General features: G+C 43.7%; 1 long non-coding RNA gene across 3 annotated transcripts in view; it reads right to left on the bottom strand.

The window, feature by feature from the left end:
- Positions 1 to 17,311, bottom strand: part of LOC143764791 (uncharacterized) — a 46,079-nt gene that overhangs the window by 24,457 nt on the left and 4,311 nt on the right. For 2 of the 3 annotated variants that reach the window (XR_013213268.1, XR_013213269.1), the window contains one exon: positions 14,777 to 16,538. This is a non-coding gene — a long non-coding RNA (uncharacterized LOC143764791). Of the gene's footprint in view, positions 1 to 14,776; positions 16,539 to 17,311 lie in introns of those variants that run through there. The other variant, XR_013213270.1, reaches the window with a different exon arrangement.

The following is a 17,311-nucleotide window of genomic DNA, read 5'->3' as shown; positions in this document are numbered from 1 at the left end:
TGGCTGATCGGAGCTCCCACACGCTGCCTGAATTTCTTTGCTGCCCGCACCGCTAGGAGAGAAGAAGAGGCATCGCCTAACAACAGAGGTAACAGCGGCGTGTTACAGATTTCCAACCCAGTTAATCTGTACTAACACGCGCCGCATCACCTTAATCTCTAGAAGCTCTGCCACCGGCCGGGGCATCTTCTACCCAAATTTGACTATTGCATGCATGATTTCACTTTCATAGGACTTTCTACTGTGGATCAAGGACCGGGAAAGTCACCTAACATCAGAGGTTAAACCCTCTCTAAGGCCTGTCCCACACGTCCAGATAATTTCAGTACCGGAAAAATCGGTCACGGAGTTATCCGTGTCCGTGTGTCCGTATGCCGCCCGTGTGCCGACTGGGTACCACACGAACCATGCAGGAGACAGCGCTAGAGATAAGCGCTGTCCCCTGCATCTGGTGCTGAAGCCGCCATTCATTTCTTCTCTCCAGCAGCGTTCGCTGGAGAGAAGATATGAAAAATCATTTTTTTTTTGTGTGTGTTTAAAATAAAGATCCCTGTCACCACCCCCTGTGCGCCCGCCCGCTGGAAATCAAATACTCACCCGGCTCCCTCGCTGCTTCCTCTCTGCACCGCAGCTTCTTCCTGTATGAGCGGTCACGTGGTACCGCTCATTACAGTGATGAATATGCGGCTCCACCCCTATGGGAGGTGGAGCCGCATATTCATCACTGTAATAAAAAAAAAAACATCAGTATTAGAGCCAGACAGTATTCGTGTTGCGTTGTCATCAGTGTATGAAAAAGCATTGGCAATATCAGAGTCACCCATCTCTATATTGGTAGTAACATCCATCCTTATGGTTTAGGTGCACGTCAGTCTGGGTTCAATCCAGCATATACAATATACAAGTGGCTGACAGCACTCACTTATTGGGGCACCCGTTCCATATCCAGGGAACCCTCCTGGGTAACGTATATATTCCAAGTCAGAAGAACAGCGCTCCAGCCGGGTGTAATAATCCAATAGAAAAATCTTTATTCAGCCATGGTAAAGCAGCAACATTTCGACCATAAATCGGTCTTTTTCAAGCATACAAAATGGTGTCCAAGGCTGTCTTAAATAGTGTGGACAACACACAGGGAGCCAATCACTATCAAGTAACAGCCCACATTAAAATACCATACATAAATATAAAATATAAACAGACATCAGACACATGTGTATAAACAAATTTCATATATACATACCATCACCACATAAATCGATATATTAATCAATGTATAAATGTACAACAATGCAAAGTTTTATCTCATTACCCACAAATTCACTAGATGCATCCTCGTTCCCATGGTGATCATCCGCCAATAGATCACTTTATGTGATGAATTTCTTGTATATCTAGAACCAATGGGGGCTACTGGCACCAGAAAAAACAAACAACCTATCCGTCGCCTTCATAGAATACGGCAAGTTCTCACTAGCCAATCCGGTGTACTAGCTTATCAGTAATATGCTTACATCATCGTTAATCGTCCTCTCACCAGCATCAACGCTGAGCCACAGATCTAAACACAGACCATGGTATGAGAGCACAGGCGCACCTCATCATAGCCGCGCCCCGTCACATGATCGGAACGGAGCCACGCACAGACGTGACGCGCATCTGCGCCACCTAGCAACGGTCTCATGTGACCGCCGCTCAGAATGGTTACCCAGGGGACGTCAGTAAGCAGCAAAGCGCTTCCCTAGTGACCAATCCGGTACATTCATCTCAATTTAAGCGCAATCGCATACAATACCCGGAGTTAGCTCTATGTTGTAAATCATACCAGGGACCCAAGTTCATGTGCGCAGGCGCCCTCCGTCAGAGACGTGCCCCCTCTCATAATATGATGGAAACACATCTCTAACAGAGAAAACGCCCACGTCACATAGCAGTGATCACCCCCTGATCTTCATTCAAAGTAATTACTCAGGAAACCAAAATAGAGTATAATACATGACATAAAAAGGATACATAAAGAGAAAAAAAACACTTAAAAAGACTTTAATCCTTCAAATCCACAATGGGATAAAAGACTAGAAGCGACAAACATAATGGGACAGTCGAGATATAGACAGGAGGCAATAGATATAGCATCTCAGTGCTTACTATATATTATATTCCATGTGCTAATCAAGCACGCAATCCAGACCTTGAATCGTCCTAAACCCCCGTCCAACAACTGTCACATTCATTGTCCATCTAATGAAGCAAAAAAACAAAAATAAAAAACCAAAATTAAAACATATATACCTACAACCGTGTCTAAAAAGACTTAAAAACAATGACGACAACAACCCTAAGTGGGGGAAACTCTTATTTTAAGGGGTACACATATGTAGATTAAAATCTATATTCAAACCCTTAGGTTGTAAAGAACCCAGGGTATAGATCCATCTCATCTCCTTGGTCTTAAGGGTATGTGCACACGTCAGGATTTCTTGCAGAAATTTCCTGAAGAAAACCGGAAATGTTCTGCAAGAAATCCGCATTTTTTTTTTGTGTTTTTTTTCCCGTTTTTTTTTAGCATTTTGCAAGCGTAATTAGCTTGCAGAATGCTAAAGTTTTTCAAGCGATCTGTAGCATCGCTTGGAAAACTGACAGGTTGGTCACACTTGTCAAACATAGTGTTTGACAAGTGTGACCAACTTTTTACTATAGATTCTGCTTATGCAGCATCTATAGTAAAAGATAGAATGTTTAAAAATAATAAAAAAAATAAAAAAATGGTTATACTCACCCTCTGCAGACAGCCGATATCCTCAGCGGCGTCCGTTCCTATAGATGGTGTGGTTCAGGACCTTCGATGACGTCGCGGTCACGTGAGCGGTCACATGACCGGTCTCGCGACCAATCACAAGACAGCGACGTCATCGCAGGTCCTGAACCACACCATCTTTAGGAACCGAAGCGGCAGCATGCACCGCTGAGAGGCGGGAAGACTCCGGGGGCCATCGAAGGTGAGTATATGACTATTTTTTATTTTAATTCTTTTTTTTTGACCAATTATATGGTGCCCAGTTTGTGGAAGAGAGTCTCCTCTCCTCCACCCTGGGTACCAACCGCATATAATCTGCTTACTTCCAGCATGGTGTGCACAGCCCCGGGCGGGAAGTAAGCAGATCAATGCAAAAACGCGAAAAATACTGAACGTGTGCACATGGCCTAAGTATCCGTAGTCTGTCCCCTCCTCTTCTCAAGGTTGGAACACTGTCTATGACTCTAAACCTTAATTGATTTACCGAGTGTTTGCTCTCCAGAAAGTGTTTAGGGACCGGCAATTCAGTGAGTCCCATCCTGATAGTACTTTTATGCTTACTGATGCGGGCCCTCACTTCCATAGTAGTTTCCCCAATATATGTAAGTCCACAAGGACAGGTAATCAATTTACCATGGGTCCGTGTGATCCGTGCGCTCCCACGAACACTGACATGTCTCCGTGTTTTTCAGACACACGGTCCGTGAAAACACGCTGACATGTGCAGAGACACATTGATTTTAATGTGTCTACGTGAGTCTGTGTCTCCGGTACGTGAGAAAACTGTCACTACACGTACCGGAGCCACTGACGTGTGAAACCGGCCTAATAGACTCTAATCGGACTCCTTTTATTTATTTATTTTTTTCTCTGTACAACTTGTAACTTCTTTATCGTTCTATTTTTTACCTTACAGGCTCGCAGTATAATAACTTTGCAGGCTTCATTTCAGGTGGTTGCAATAACCCACCAGATATTTGATCAAACAGCGCATTAACCCTTACTGCTCATTTTTTCCACAGGTGGTTAGCACTATATGTTACTATTTCAGGTGGCTGCAATAACCCACCAGATACTTGATCACACAGTGCATTAACCCTTACTGCTCAATTTTTCCACAGGTGGTTAGCGCTATATGTTACTATTCTCATAGCATCGTCAATCAAATTTTCTTGGCTTTTTGGGCATATTGCAATCGAATCATACAGGATACTGTTGTCTCCATAGTGTATATTTTATATATTTTACTACCCTCCTCTTATGTATACTATACAACTCTTCAATTTATATCCCGAGTAAACATATATTTCTTCTATTTAAATTTCATTTAGTGTGTTTTTTCGTTATTTAGGGACTCAACACTGTTTTCATCTGGTTTCCTGTGCGCAAATCTAATAATTTTAGAATTTCTTATTTTTCTGACAACATGGTGGTTATTGTCTAGATTTGCAGCAATAGGACACCTTATATACTAGCGCCGCTGAAAATATACATTTTAACTAAGTGCCAGAATTGGCAGAATTTTTTTCCAATAAATAATAATTTATTAACTAAATACATGTCCAGTAATTTGCACACACACTGTACTAATTGTATTTGTCACTGACATCTTTGTGTATATATCTATTCTATTCTAACCTGTCAGTGTGATTTTTACAGTAGCCGCATATGAATTGCCGGCTTTTCAAAGGACACCGGTGCGTAAAAACGGACAGCACTCGCATGGTGCAAGTGCTGTGTATTTTTTTCTTGCATCTATTGACTTGCATTGGTGAGTCTCGTCCGAGATATTATTATATCACTGATAAATCCAACAATTTCATGTGCTTAACACATACATAGCAAAATCCATCCGTTACACTCAGCTACAACCTATAATGTCACACATGACACTAGTCTGACGGCGCATTGGCTACGTGTTTTTTTTTAAGGTCCTGCTTCCCTCTGCCCTACACGCTCCCTGAAGTGTGTACGAAACGCACGTCGGGGTGGAGGGACACGGCAGCATCGAATCCACACATCCAGTAAGTTATCCAAGAGAGAGTTCCATAATCAATTAAGGCTTTGCCAGTACATTGTTCAGCCACTTTAGTGATTATTGATAGTGAGACTGAGACACTGAGAGTCACAGAAAGCAAGGGCAATAATTGACCATGCTCACTCACATGTGGCTCAGGTGTATAGCCAAATTATATAGGACTGGTTTTATTCCTATTATTTATTTACTGGAATGCTACATAGTAATATGGTGTTTTATTTAATGTGCATAAAGGATTCTATAGACAGGTGTCTCTAAGATGTCATGTAAAAATCAAGACCTTAGATGTCATGTGACATCTAAGGTCTTGATTTTTATTTTAATCTTTGAATTTACTTTAAGAAATTTGTAATAAAAATATTATTTTAATTTCGTATATGGTGAAATGTGCTTTTTCTGTTCACTTCCCCAATTTTGAGGGAGTAGAGTGTAACGGATGGATTTTTCTCCGTCCGAGATATGCAGCAAATCGCAGCATGCTGCAATTTTTTGCTCAGTCTGATTTCGGCTGAGAAAAAAAACACAGATGAGATGTCACCAATTGAATAACATTGGTCTGAGTGCAATTCAATTTTTTATCAGATTGCACTCGTCCGTTTTTTCTCGCAAGTGAGTATGAGCCCTAATAGCAGATTTAGGAGAACCTCAGCAGATGACCGCGCTGTTGCTGAAAATAATCTCTATACAAATAGCAACATTGATATTACCACCATATGGTTAGTAGTAGATACCAGTCCTATGGAACATATAAGAGATTACAGCACAGTTATCGATGGTGACTTACAGCTGACGTTCTTTCTGATGAAATCGTTCACTTTCCACGTCTTTTCCATCTAGCCCAGACCAACATGACAACGTCTTCCAGCCAGAACTCGGCTGTAGATATTACAACATAGACACATTTCACTTCTAACATTTCCAGCACCATCCCCTTCTATTCTCAACCTGCACAAACTCCATATCATGCTAATACCCCAATACTGAACCGCTGCTACAGTGTGTGTCCCTATTAAAGCACCAGAGAGGCCGTACGGGGCCCCGGCCTTCAAGGGAGGCCGACATGACAGGGTAACGTGGGAATATAGTGATCCTTAATGTTAGGTACGTGTTCGGGGTTAACTGAAGGGTATAGGTGGAGAAAGGGTGTTGGGTCATGGGGAAGGAGGGGTTAGAGGTGGGGCATAGGGGCACTATACAGGGGATCAGCCATCTTGTAGTGGCAACCATTTCACGTACCTCCCTTGAGAGTACAAGAAGCTCTCACCCGCCCTCCCTTGTTTGGAACAGTGGTTTTCGGCTACAAAATTTATTCCTTGGATTTATAATTTGTCACGGCAGTGGGGCTTGGGGGGGAGGTCCTCGAAGTTGGTGTAATTGGGGGAATGGCAAATCTGAGGGGGATCTCTAGTGGTTCTGGACTCCCCCTGGATTGATTTCAAGTGGAAGGGATGATTAAGGGGCTTATTAATCGGTTTTGGTTTGGCCCGGTTGATTACTACCTGCCTCCAAGCTAGTGCATAGCGGCTGGGGGTGAGACTAAACCTGGAGGCCAAGGTGGAATTTGCATATCTGCAGTGTATATATTTTGGGGCTTCAAGAACCACCCCTCCTTTGAGGATATTGTTGAATTGTTTGTAATATAATGTTTAGAAAGGGCTGCTGTGGCCATTTAATCAAATTGGAGTCTCATGTTTTTCTTTGTAAGGGGGGAATTTACTAGGTGAAAGAAAAATTTTCTGAAAGTTAATGGTTAAATGGGACGGCTACAAAAACTCACATGAATCACATGTACCCCTTACGTCATGTTGTGTGCTTCTACATGGTAAAACAAACCTCTGTGAAAGTGCCCTAGAAAACAGTACCCACATTTTGCCTCCTAGAAAGTAATAATAATAAATTAAATAAACACAACAGTGATACCTTATGGTATTATAGAAGAATACCCAATTCTTTCAAAAGAAATTTCTTTATATATAATAATTAGATACCATAGAACCACCGTATGTGCAGAAATTTTAGTGGAAACTACTTAAAAGGAAAAAATCCGTGCTCCAAACATGAAAACAACTTGAACCACCAAAGCAAGAAATGTGTAATAAAAATTATACATATCTTTATTGGAAATAATAAGACAATAGAAAAGCATACAAAAAATACAAAAATTGGGCACGTATCAAGTAATGCGCAAAAAGATGTTAATGATAAATAAAATAACTAAATTCAGTATATTAAAAAAACACCAATTTTGCGTATGGCGGGTGAGGTATAATTCATAAAAGAAAAAGTATATGTATATTATAATATTCCCCTAAGAGGTATGAACAACAAGTAAAAAGATTTAAAAATACATTGCATAGGCAGAATAGGGACTGAGAAAATATATAATTTGTGAACTTACAATCACCAAAAAGTAGTTTATAAAAAAATAATAAAATAATAAAAAAAATCATAGTTCATATGGTGCATATAAACCAGAGAATATATGCACACATATATTTTTTTGCACAAATGTACCGTATATACTCGAGTATAAGCCGACCCGAGTATAAGCCGACCCCCCTAATTTTGCCACAAAAAACTGGGAAAACTTATTGACTCGAGTATAAGCCTAGGGTGGAAAATGCAGCAGCTACCGGTGAATTTCAAAAATAAAAATAGATGCTCCATACTGTTCATTATGGCCCCATAGCTGTGCCATATAGTGCTCTGCACCATTATTGCCCCATAGCTGTGCCATATAGTGCTCTGCACCGTCCATTATTGCCCCATAGCTGTGCCATACAGTGCTCTGCACCATTATTGCCCCATAGCTGTGCCATATAGTGCTCTGCACCGTCCATTATTGCCCCATAGCTGTGCCATACAGTGCTCTGCACTATTATTGCCCCATAGCTGTGCCATACAGTGCTCTGCACCATTATTGCCCCATAGCTGTGCCATACAGTGCTCTGCACCATTATTGCCCCATAGCTGTGCCATATAGTGCTCTGCACCATTATTGCCCCATAGCTGTGCCATACAGTGCTCTGCACCATTACTGCCCCATAGCTGTGCCATATAGTGCTCTGCACCATTATTGCCCCATAGCTGTGCCATACAGTGCTCTGCACCATTATTGCCCCATAGCTGTGCCATATAGTGCTCTGCACCATTATTGCCCCATAGCTGTGTCATATAGTGCTCTGCACCATTATTGCCCCATAGCTGTGCCATATAGTGCTCTGCACCATTATTGCCCCATAGCTGTGCCATATAGTGCTCTGCACCATTATTGCCCCATAGCTGTGCCATATAGTGCTCTGCACCATTACTGCCCCATAGCTGTGCCATATAGTGCTCTGCACCATTACTGCCCCATAGCTGTGCCATATAGTGCTCTGCACCATTACTGCCCCATAGCTGTGCCATATAGTGCTCTGCACCATTGCCCCATAGCTCTGCCATATAGTGCTCTGCACCGTCCATTATTGCCCCATAGCTGTGCCATATAGTGCTCTGCACCATTACTGCCCCATAGCTGTGCCATACAGTGCTCTGCACCATTGCCCCATAGCTGTGCTGCTGCTGCAATAAAAATAATAAAACACATACTCACCTCTCTTGCAGCTCCTCGGCGCCATCTTCCCGGCGTCTCCCTGCACTGACTGATCAGGCAGAGGGCGGCGCGCACACTATATGCGTCATCGCGCCCTCTGACCTGCACAGTCAGTGAGGAGAGAGAGACGCCGGGAAGATGGAGACAGCGCCCGGCGTGACCGCTCAGGGGAAGAGGCTGCTGCACCCGGAGACCGTGGGACGGGCAGGGGGAGCGACAGGAGCGCCGGGACTAGGTGAGTATGCCTCAGCGCCCTCTCCCCCTCACCCGCCGACCCCACCGCCGACCGTGACTCGAGTATAAGCCGAGGGGGCACTTTCAGCCCAAAAATTTGGGCTGAAAATCTCGGCTTATACTCGAGTATATACGGTATATTAATAAGTTGTGAAAAATAAAGCTGTGTTTAGCCAAAATTGCTATGGATTGAATAAGGCACCCTATTTAAGGTGCATATGCATGCTGATTAACAACATACTATATACTGTGCATATTAAATGAAAGTGCCATGTGCTTGTGCTCAAAACATCACCAAATAATAAGTAAGGGGACTATACCTTTAATGCCGCCAAGGTCTTAATACCACGCATCCCGACAAACATTTCGTAAATTCCTTCAAAAAATCCTAGAAAGTAATAATACCCTGCCCCTTCGACAGTCACAATAACCTGAGTTAACCTATAATAATAAGTGCTTACTTTACATTTAATAATGTCCCAAGTCTCCCCCCGTACACCTGCCTTCTAGACACTACGATGCTTTCTTATACATAGTATAATGCCCCCTCTCAGTGTAGTATCCCCCACATAATATACTAACACCTTAGTAGCCCCCAAACTGTTTGATGGCTCCAATACTGTATGATGGCCCACACACTGAACAAATACCCTGCGTTATCTCCTGCAATATATGATGTCCCACTCACTGTAATCCCCACACTGTATGATGGCTCCCTAAATTGTTTCCATATAGTATAATGCACCCAGGGTCGGACTGGGGTGTCTGGGGCCCACCAGAGGAATGGACTTTAGGGGCCCACCCTACAGCTATATGCAAATATCTGTCATTATAGTGGCGCATCGGCTGTAAAACTCCGGCGGCTGCTGCACATCTACCGTGTGCCCCAATAACTGGGATGTATAATTACGGTAGTTTACATTAATGGGGTTCTTGGTTAAATCAAGTTATCACTGATCCATGGGCTCCACAGGATAGGTGATCGCTTAGATCCGACCATTAGAAACTGCACCAATCGGAAGAATGGGGAAGTATTATCCCTGACAGGACACTTTTATCACTATTTTAAAATGCAGCGGCAGGTGGGATTTCTGACCGCAGCTCCATTCATTCTCTTTGGGGCTTGCAGAAAAAAACAAGTGCAGCCACAGAGTGAATGAATGGATCAGTGATCTAGTCGGACATGCCACTCCAGTCTAATGGGGATAAAAAGTTCCACATTTTGCTGAATGGGTCCATGCAGTTAGACCCCCCCACCAATCAATACGTTATCACTTATCCTGTAGAGAGGTGATTACTTTTTTCCACAGGAAACCCCCTGTAAGTGCATCTCTGCTGCTGTGTACAAAGCATTAAAACTCTAATGGAAATAAAGAATCTTCTCCTAATTAATATCAGAGAGAACAAATGACCGCCATACACAACACAATCCACTATACCAAGACCAATAATACCACATACAGGAAGAAATACCACCACACCATGACCAGACCACATAGTGACCGAATAATACTACATACAAGGGACAAATACTGTCCCATGTAAAGACCACATATTACCACCACTTGGTGACCAAATAGCACATACAAGGGACAAATACCACAACACCATTTCCAGACCACATATTACCACCACATAGTGACTGAATACTACAATACTGATCAGTAATAAAAAAAAACCCACAATACTATCACCATAAGTGCCAGTATTCACAGGAGATCTGTACTTAGTATGCAGTGTCTGTGTAGAGGTAATACAGAGATCACTGGTGGTATTATACACAGGAGCTCTGTATATAATGTATAGGTAATACAGTGATCACTGGTGACATTGTACACAGGACCACTGTATATAGTATACAGTGTATAGTGTCAGTGTATAGGTAACACTGACTCACCAGTGACGTCTCTAGGTGAAGTCCTTAATCTTTCATCCAGCACAGACCGCCATCACTTCTTCCAACCAGGACTCATTTCTGCAGGAAATAACACAGTTATCTCAAGCTCCGCTTGCAGAATACATTACTTAATTTTTCACAACTTCTACATTACACCACATGAAGAAAAAAAGGCGATATAGTGTCACTCTGCACAGTAACAGGACCGCCCCCCCATTTAAACCAGTATACTTAAAAAATAAAATAAATACATCACTGCAGTAATAATATCCCTTAATTAGCCCCTATGGTAATAATAATATCCCCCACCCTGGCCCCGTTTATCTCATTCCTGGCTCCAGCCATATGTTCTCGCATCCTGCCCTCATGAGTATCCATTCTACCCCATATGATCTCCCCATCCTGCCCCATCTGTCTCCATCGTATCCATCCTGCCCCATGATCCAATCCTGCCCCATGTCTTTCATTCTGCCCCATGTCTCCAATCGTGCCCCGTATCTACATTCTGCCCATGCCTCCAGTCCTGCCCCCAGTGTGTCCAGCAATCTGCCCCAGTATGTCCAGCATATTGCCCCAGTGTCCAGCAATCTGCCCCAGTGTGTCCAGCATTGCCCCCAGTGTGTCCAGCAATCTGCCCCAGTATGTCAAGCATATTGCCCCAGTGTGTCCAGTATTGCCCCCGGACAGTGTGTCCAGCAATCTGCCCCAGTGAGTCCGGCAATCTGTCCCAGTGTGTCCAGCATATTACCCCCAGTGTGTCCAGCATATTACCCCCAGTGTGTCCAGCATATTACCCCCAGTATGTCCAGCATTGCCCAGAGACAGTGGGTCCAGCAATCTTCCCCAGTATGTCAAGCATATTGCCCCAGTGTGTCCAGCAATCTGCCCCAGTGTCCAGCATTGCCCCAGTGTGTCCAGCAATCTGCCCCAGGGTCTCCAGCATTGCCCCAGCGTGTCCAGCATTGCCCCCAGACAGTGTGTCCAGCAATCTGCCCCAGTGTGTCCAGCAATCTGCCGCAGTGTCCAGCATTGCCCCAGTGTGTACAGCAATCTGCCCCAGTATGTCCAGCACTGCCCCCAGTGTGTCCTGCAATCTGCCCCAGTGTCCAGCATTCTGCCCCTAGTGTGTCCAGCAATCTTCTCCAGTATGTCCAGCACTGCCCCCAGTGTGTCCAGCAATCTGCCCCAGTATGTCCAGCACTGCCCCCCAGTGTGTCCAGCAATCTGCCCCAGTATGTCCAGCACTGCTCCCAGTGTGTCCAGCAATCTGCCCCCAGTGTGTCCAGCAATCTTCCCCAGTGTCCAGCATTACACCAGTGTGTCCAGCAATCTGCCCCAGTATGTCCAGCACTGCCACCAGTGTGTCCAGCAATCTGCCCCAGTGTCTAGCATTGCCCCAGTGTGTCCAGCAATCTGCCCCAGTATGTCCAGCACTGCCCCCAGTGTGTCCAGCAATCTGCCCCAGTGTCCAGCATTGCCCCAGTGTGTCCAGAAATCTGCCCCAGGGTCTCCAGCATTGCCCCAGTGTGTCCAGCATTGCCCCCAGACAGTGTGTCCAGCAATCTGCCCCAGTGTCCAGCATTGCCCCAGTGTGTCCAGCATTGCCGCAGTGTGTCCAGCAATCTGCCCCAGTGTATCCAGCAATCTGCCCCAGTGTCCAGCATTGCCCCAGTGTCCAGCATTGCCCCAGTGTGTCCAGCAATCTGCCCCAGGGTCTCCAGCATTGCCCCAGTGTGTCCAGCATTGCCCCCAGACAGTGTGTCCAGTAATCTGCCCCAGTGTGAGTCAGACATAAAGAAAAAAAAAAGTAAAATCCTCACCTCTCCCGTTCCCAGCGCAGGTCCGGTGCACTCAGCGTCTCTCCGGCTCTGCAATGCTCAGGACAGAGAGGCTGAGTGCGCAGTGATGACGTCATCGCACCCTCTGTCCTGAGATGTCGCAGAGTCAGAGGGCACTGAAGACGCTGCAGCTGACGCAGGAACCAGGAGAGGTGAGTATTAGAAGGGGGGCCCAATGCCAGCGCTGGCATAGAGGGGAGGCCCTGGTCGTGGCGGCGGTCGGCGCCGCCCGAAGATTTAAAGGGCCCACGTCTCTTTTTTTTTTCTTCCTCCTCCTCCTCTCTGGGTCGGGGCCCACCGGGCATTTCACCGGTATCCCGGTGGGCCAGTCCGATGCTGAATGCACCAGATAGTCCTCAAAATAGTATAATGTGTAAGAGAATGAGAAGTCCTCGCATTCTGAGCGGCCATGTTGCCTCTAGCAGCCATCTTGTGCAAAGTTGGAAGCCAACTGACTTTGCTTCTAAAAAGTTAATAAAATGTACTTCTGAAAGTGCTAGACAGATTGGAAGCACAATATGAGATCATGGCCATTAGCAGGTATAACTGGCATACACACAGGTAATTAAATAATAAGAAAAAGGTAACATATGGTAATAAATAAGTGTGACAGTATCTAAAAGGAACATGGAGATTTACAAAAATTAATGGCGTTTGGGGAAAAGATCCTCAATGTCATTACACTTAACTATTGTATGTTTTGCCCTTGAATATTTGTATTTCTCTACAGTATGATGTTATCATGTGTACATCCTTCTCTGCAATGTGCTTGCTTTGTTTGTATCATGTATAAAAAACCTGTTACTGTTGTTTAGTGCCATAACATTGCCATTCTGACGCCAGGACACACCATGGCCAAATCCTCGCTAGATGTCCCAGTGTCATTTCATCTGTTCAGACTTTTGTTTGTGCCTGAATGTTTTGTCTCACTGACTTTTGATAGTCTGTTCTACTGCAACTCTCCGAATACACTTCAATCTCAGCTTGATAAGAGTATTGTCTACATATTGTTCCCGGCTCTTCCAGCTCTCAATAAGGACTTTCTTACAAGTGATGAAGGCTATGCCAGGAGGAGTGGCTCCGGAGAGCTGCCTCCAGAAGAACCATCTGAAGGATTTGTGGATGGGGGCTTGAAGCTGGAAGGTTGGAAAAGTAAAAAAAAGTGAGTGGCCACGTGTGAATCGCTCAAAGTAAGCCAGCGTAAAGGAGGAGAACCTCTTGCGAAGTGCTCCAAGCCTGCCTGATTTTGATAAGAAAACTACAAAAAAATGACTATAAAAATATATGTGCAACCAATAAGAAACCTTTACGTGAATGATCTACAAGGATGTGCGAAGTTTTGTGCCCGGTAGCAAGAGGCTTTCAAAGGTGACGGGAGATGCCTGGCAAGCATACCGAGAGAGGCTGGAAATGCAGCCACACCTCTTTTGGACGACTCCAGCCATGGGCACGGGTTCTCCAGTCAGACAGGTGTGAATGTCAAACTTCTGCTTGAATTGCACTGGTTAGTACCAGAACAGAGAAAACTTGTCCTTGTAGGCTTCTAGCATGAAGTGGTTATGGAAGCAGGCAGAGAAGCATGCTAGCTCACCCTAGCTGGAGCGGGTTAATGTTGATTAAATTGTATGCATTGGTTCACAGAAGAAAACAGGGAAGTAGATAAGAAAAAGTAGCTAAGAAAAGCTAGTAGCCATGTAGTGGCTTAGTGTAAGACAGTCACAGCTTTCGAACAGGCTATTAATAGGCAGCCTGCACGACAATGTGTTAATATGATCACCCAGGGAGGGGCAGCGTATGGGGAGAGATTAGAAAAACTGAATGAGACACTGAAGCTGGCAGGGAAGCATGGAAGGGAGGGGTGTAAGCTGCAGCAGCTGAGAGCAGTTATGTCACAGATGGACACTGCAGCTTTGAAAAGCGGGGCTGATGTAGATGCAGTTATAGACTGGAGAAGAGAGTTAGAAGAATGGGTGAAGGAGGACATAAGAAAGCAATAAATAGTGTCCAGCAGCTCCAGCTTATGCAGGCACAGTTGAGGAAAGATTTTGCAAATGATGAGGAAAGAGATGATTCATCCAAGATGGAGTTTGTTAGCATCATGCTGAATCCCTGCTCTGACAGGCAGGATCTCCGACGTGTCACTTCACTCATCTGTGCTGCAGTCGGTGCTTCCCTTTCCCATGCTCTGCATGCTTCCAGCAGAGCTTCCAGCCGGGCCTCCAGCTATGTCCTTAGAAGCCGCATGCACGCGCTCTTGCCCTCTTAAAGGGTCGGTAAGTGCACTTGTGTCTTACCGAGTTTTCACTCCGGGAGGGGAAAACCCCTTACTTACGTAGCGCTCACTAATATACTAATTAGGCAAGAAGACTACTAGGTCTCCATTTCGGTAAAACAACTTATATTTTATTAATAATGAAATAAAGTTTAATAATCAACAATTTAAGCTATGATTTGATATATGTACTACAGGCACATGAATTATAACAGCGCTAGCCTAACATTACATGATCATAATCATCATCTATATAATAGAGAAAGTAAGCATCTATATAATTACCAAATATTGTAACATCACTTCCCTGCCGGGGGACTCGACTGATGAGAAGGAAATATTCGATAACACATCATCACAGAAGTTATGCGTCCATAAAGTCTCCTGGAATGTCCCTACCCCCACCTAAATGCCGTCCTTTTTATACACTTAAAACTGGATTCAGTTTCGTCATGCGTACTGGCATTTTTCTCATATAACTTATTATTTTACAGATCACGAGCTGTTATTGTACAAATTCCATGCTTATCTTGTTGTTCACCCTTGAGAATATTTTCCTCACACTACAAGAATGCCGCTGCGCATGCGTACATAGCTGTTTATGCCACATCTCCTCATACAATGCAAATAGATCACTCTGAGGGCACTTTCCCACTTCCATTTTGTCTTGTTTTACTCAGTTAATGGCAATAGATACGTGAAATCACTATCTACACATACATTCAGACATTCTTGTCTCATTTGTATCACAAACGGTCCTTGATATCATGTAACTATTTGCCATTACCATAGGTGACCATTAGGACCTTAGGTCTCCTACAGAACACTTTGTAAGCCATGTAACAGTTTCATATTGACAATATGATAACTATTATCATGACCACTAGGAGTGGGTGGATTACCCAGTCCAACATTTTCTTAGCGGATGGCGAGTACCCAAGAAAAATATCATACCAATAATGAGAAGTGGCATTGGCTATAACTGAACCCATTTTAACCATTTTATTACTTATAATCGTAGTAATGATTATATGATTTTGCAAACTTAATTATTCCTTTTCCCTCTGCGGATTGCTTTAGCCTAGTTAAATTCAAATTCACATACATTTATACTATTTTGTAGCAGACATGGTTCATAAACTGCTGAGTGTAATCTACAAATTTTGCCTTCCAGAGTATCTTCACAGATAGATAAATCATGAGTTCTGTTATTGTTATCAACATAAGGTCCATTGAATTTTGGCATCCAGAAAAATATATTCCCCGGAAGCCCCAACATCAATGGCAATACTACATACCTACACATTACCTGTATTATTCTAAGATAATCCCTCCAATTTGGATAATACCTCATAAAATCAGTGGAATATACTTTATCTGTCATATTAGAACACACTATCAATTTTGTTCCATTTAAACAAAATATAAAGCTAGTATCATTCAACCTTCTAGAAGTATAATTAGCGTATACTCGAGATTCGATTAGTCCAGTCGTTAAATTTAATTCTGTCATTTCAGCTTCCCAACATGCTATATTGTCTTCATGTGTTATCTTTACAGTTCCAGTTCCGTTGGTCAAAACAGTACTTGGCCAATATTTCCTTCCTGGATAATTGTATGGAGCCGGTTCTTCAATTACAGGCCCATACATCCATACAGAACTAGTGTTAGATAAAGTTATATTTACAATAGCCAGTATATCACTAAAGTTTTTCCTTCCATCCTTTGTGACATTGTAGACATTCCAATCACCAGGTGACCTCAAAGGTGGCACTTGCTCACTTGTTAATTGGACACCGGAAGTCCATACTTCAACGATGTCCAAAAATACGCCTCCAAGGATTCCACATACGATTAGGAAGGAAATCTGCAGAAATCAGAACATAACACGTTTATTCCCGCAAATAACATTTTTTCCTGTGGGATATACTCCCATTTTTCCTACACCTGGCCTCATGATCAGCAAGGTGCGGTCCCTGCCTACTGCAATCACCTCAGCTTCTGAGGGCGGTCCTTGGGCATTTTGTACCCAAATTTTAACTCCAACATTAGTTACTTCAGAGGAGCCAAAACCTTTATCTCCTCTTACGGTTAATTCAGTGGGGGCATGACCTTCTTCCCCCAGAGATAAGTTTACGGGTATTAATAACATCTGAGCCATTTTCTGTTTCTTCTCAATGATCAATGGCTCTGTTCCCAAATTTAACATCAATACTTTAATTTCTCCTTGATAATCTGCATCAATAATTCCTCCCACCACTATGGCCCCTTTTAGAGCAAAACTAGAACGAGTTGCCAACTGGCCATAATGTCCTTTAGGGATTTGACAACCCAATCCAGTGGAAATTGGAACCACCTTACCTGAAGGAATGACTGTTACATCTAGTGCACTCAAATCCAGTCCGGCTGATAGGGGTGTTGCCCTTTCAGGGATCCTGGCCTCTTCATGTATTTTCCAGTAGATAATAGTCTCTACTACATGTACTTCATGTATTGTAAGATTGGGTGTCAACATCCACATCAGAGGAGTCATGGAATGAAGTGTCAGATTGGTTCAACTTTTTAGGGTGACCTTTAGTAACCCATTCATTCTCTCTACTAACCCTGCTGCTTGAGGGTAATAAGGCATGTGATATACCC

This window comes from Ranitomeya variabilis, chromosome 4 (genome assembly GCF_051348905.1).
Source record: "Ranitomeya variabilis isolate aRanVar5 chromosome 4, aRanVar5.hap1, whole genome shotgun sequence".
Classification (NCBI taxonomy): Eukaryota; Metazoa; Chordata; class Amphibia; order Anura; family Dendrobatidae; genus Ranitomeya; species Ranitomeya variabilis.
The sequence above is the reverse complement of the archived record's forward strand: the minus strand, read 5'-3'. Positions and strand labels throughout refer to the sequence as shown.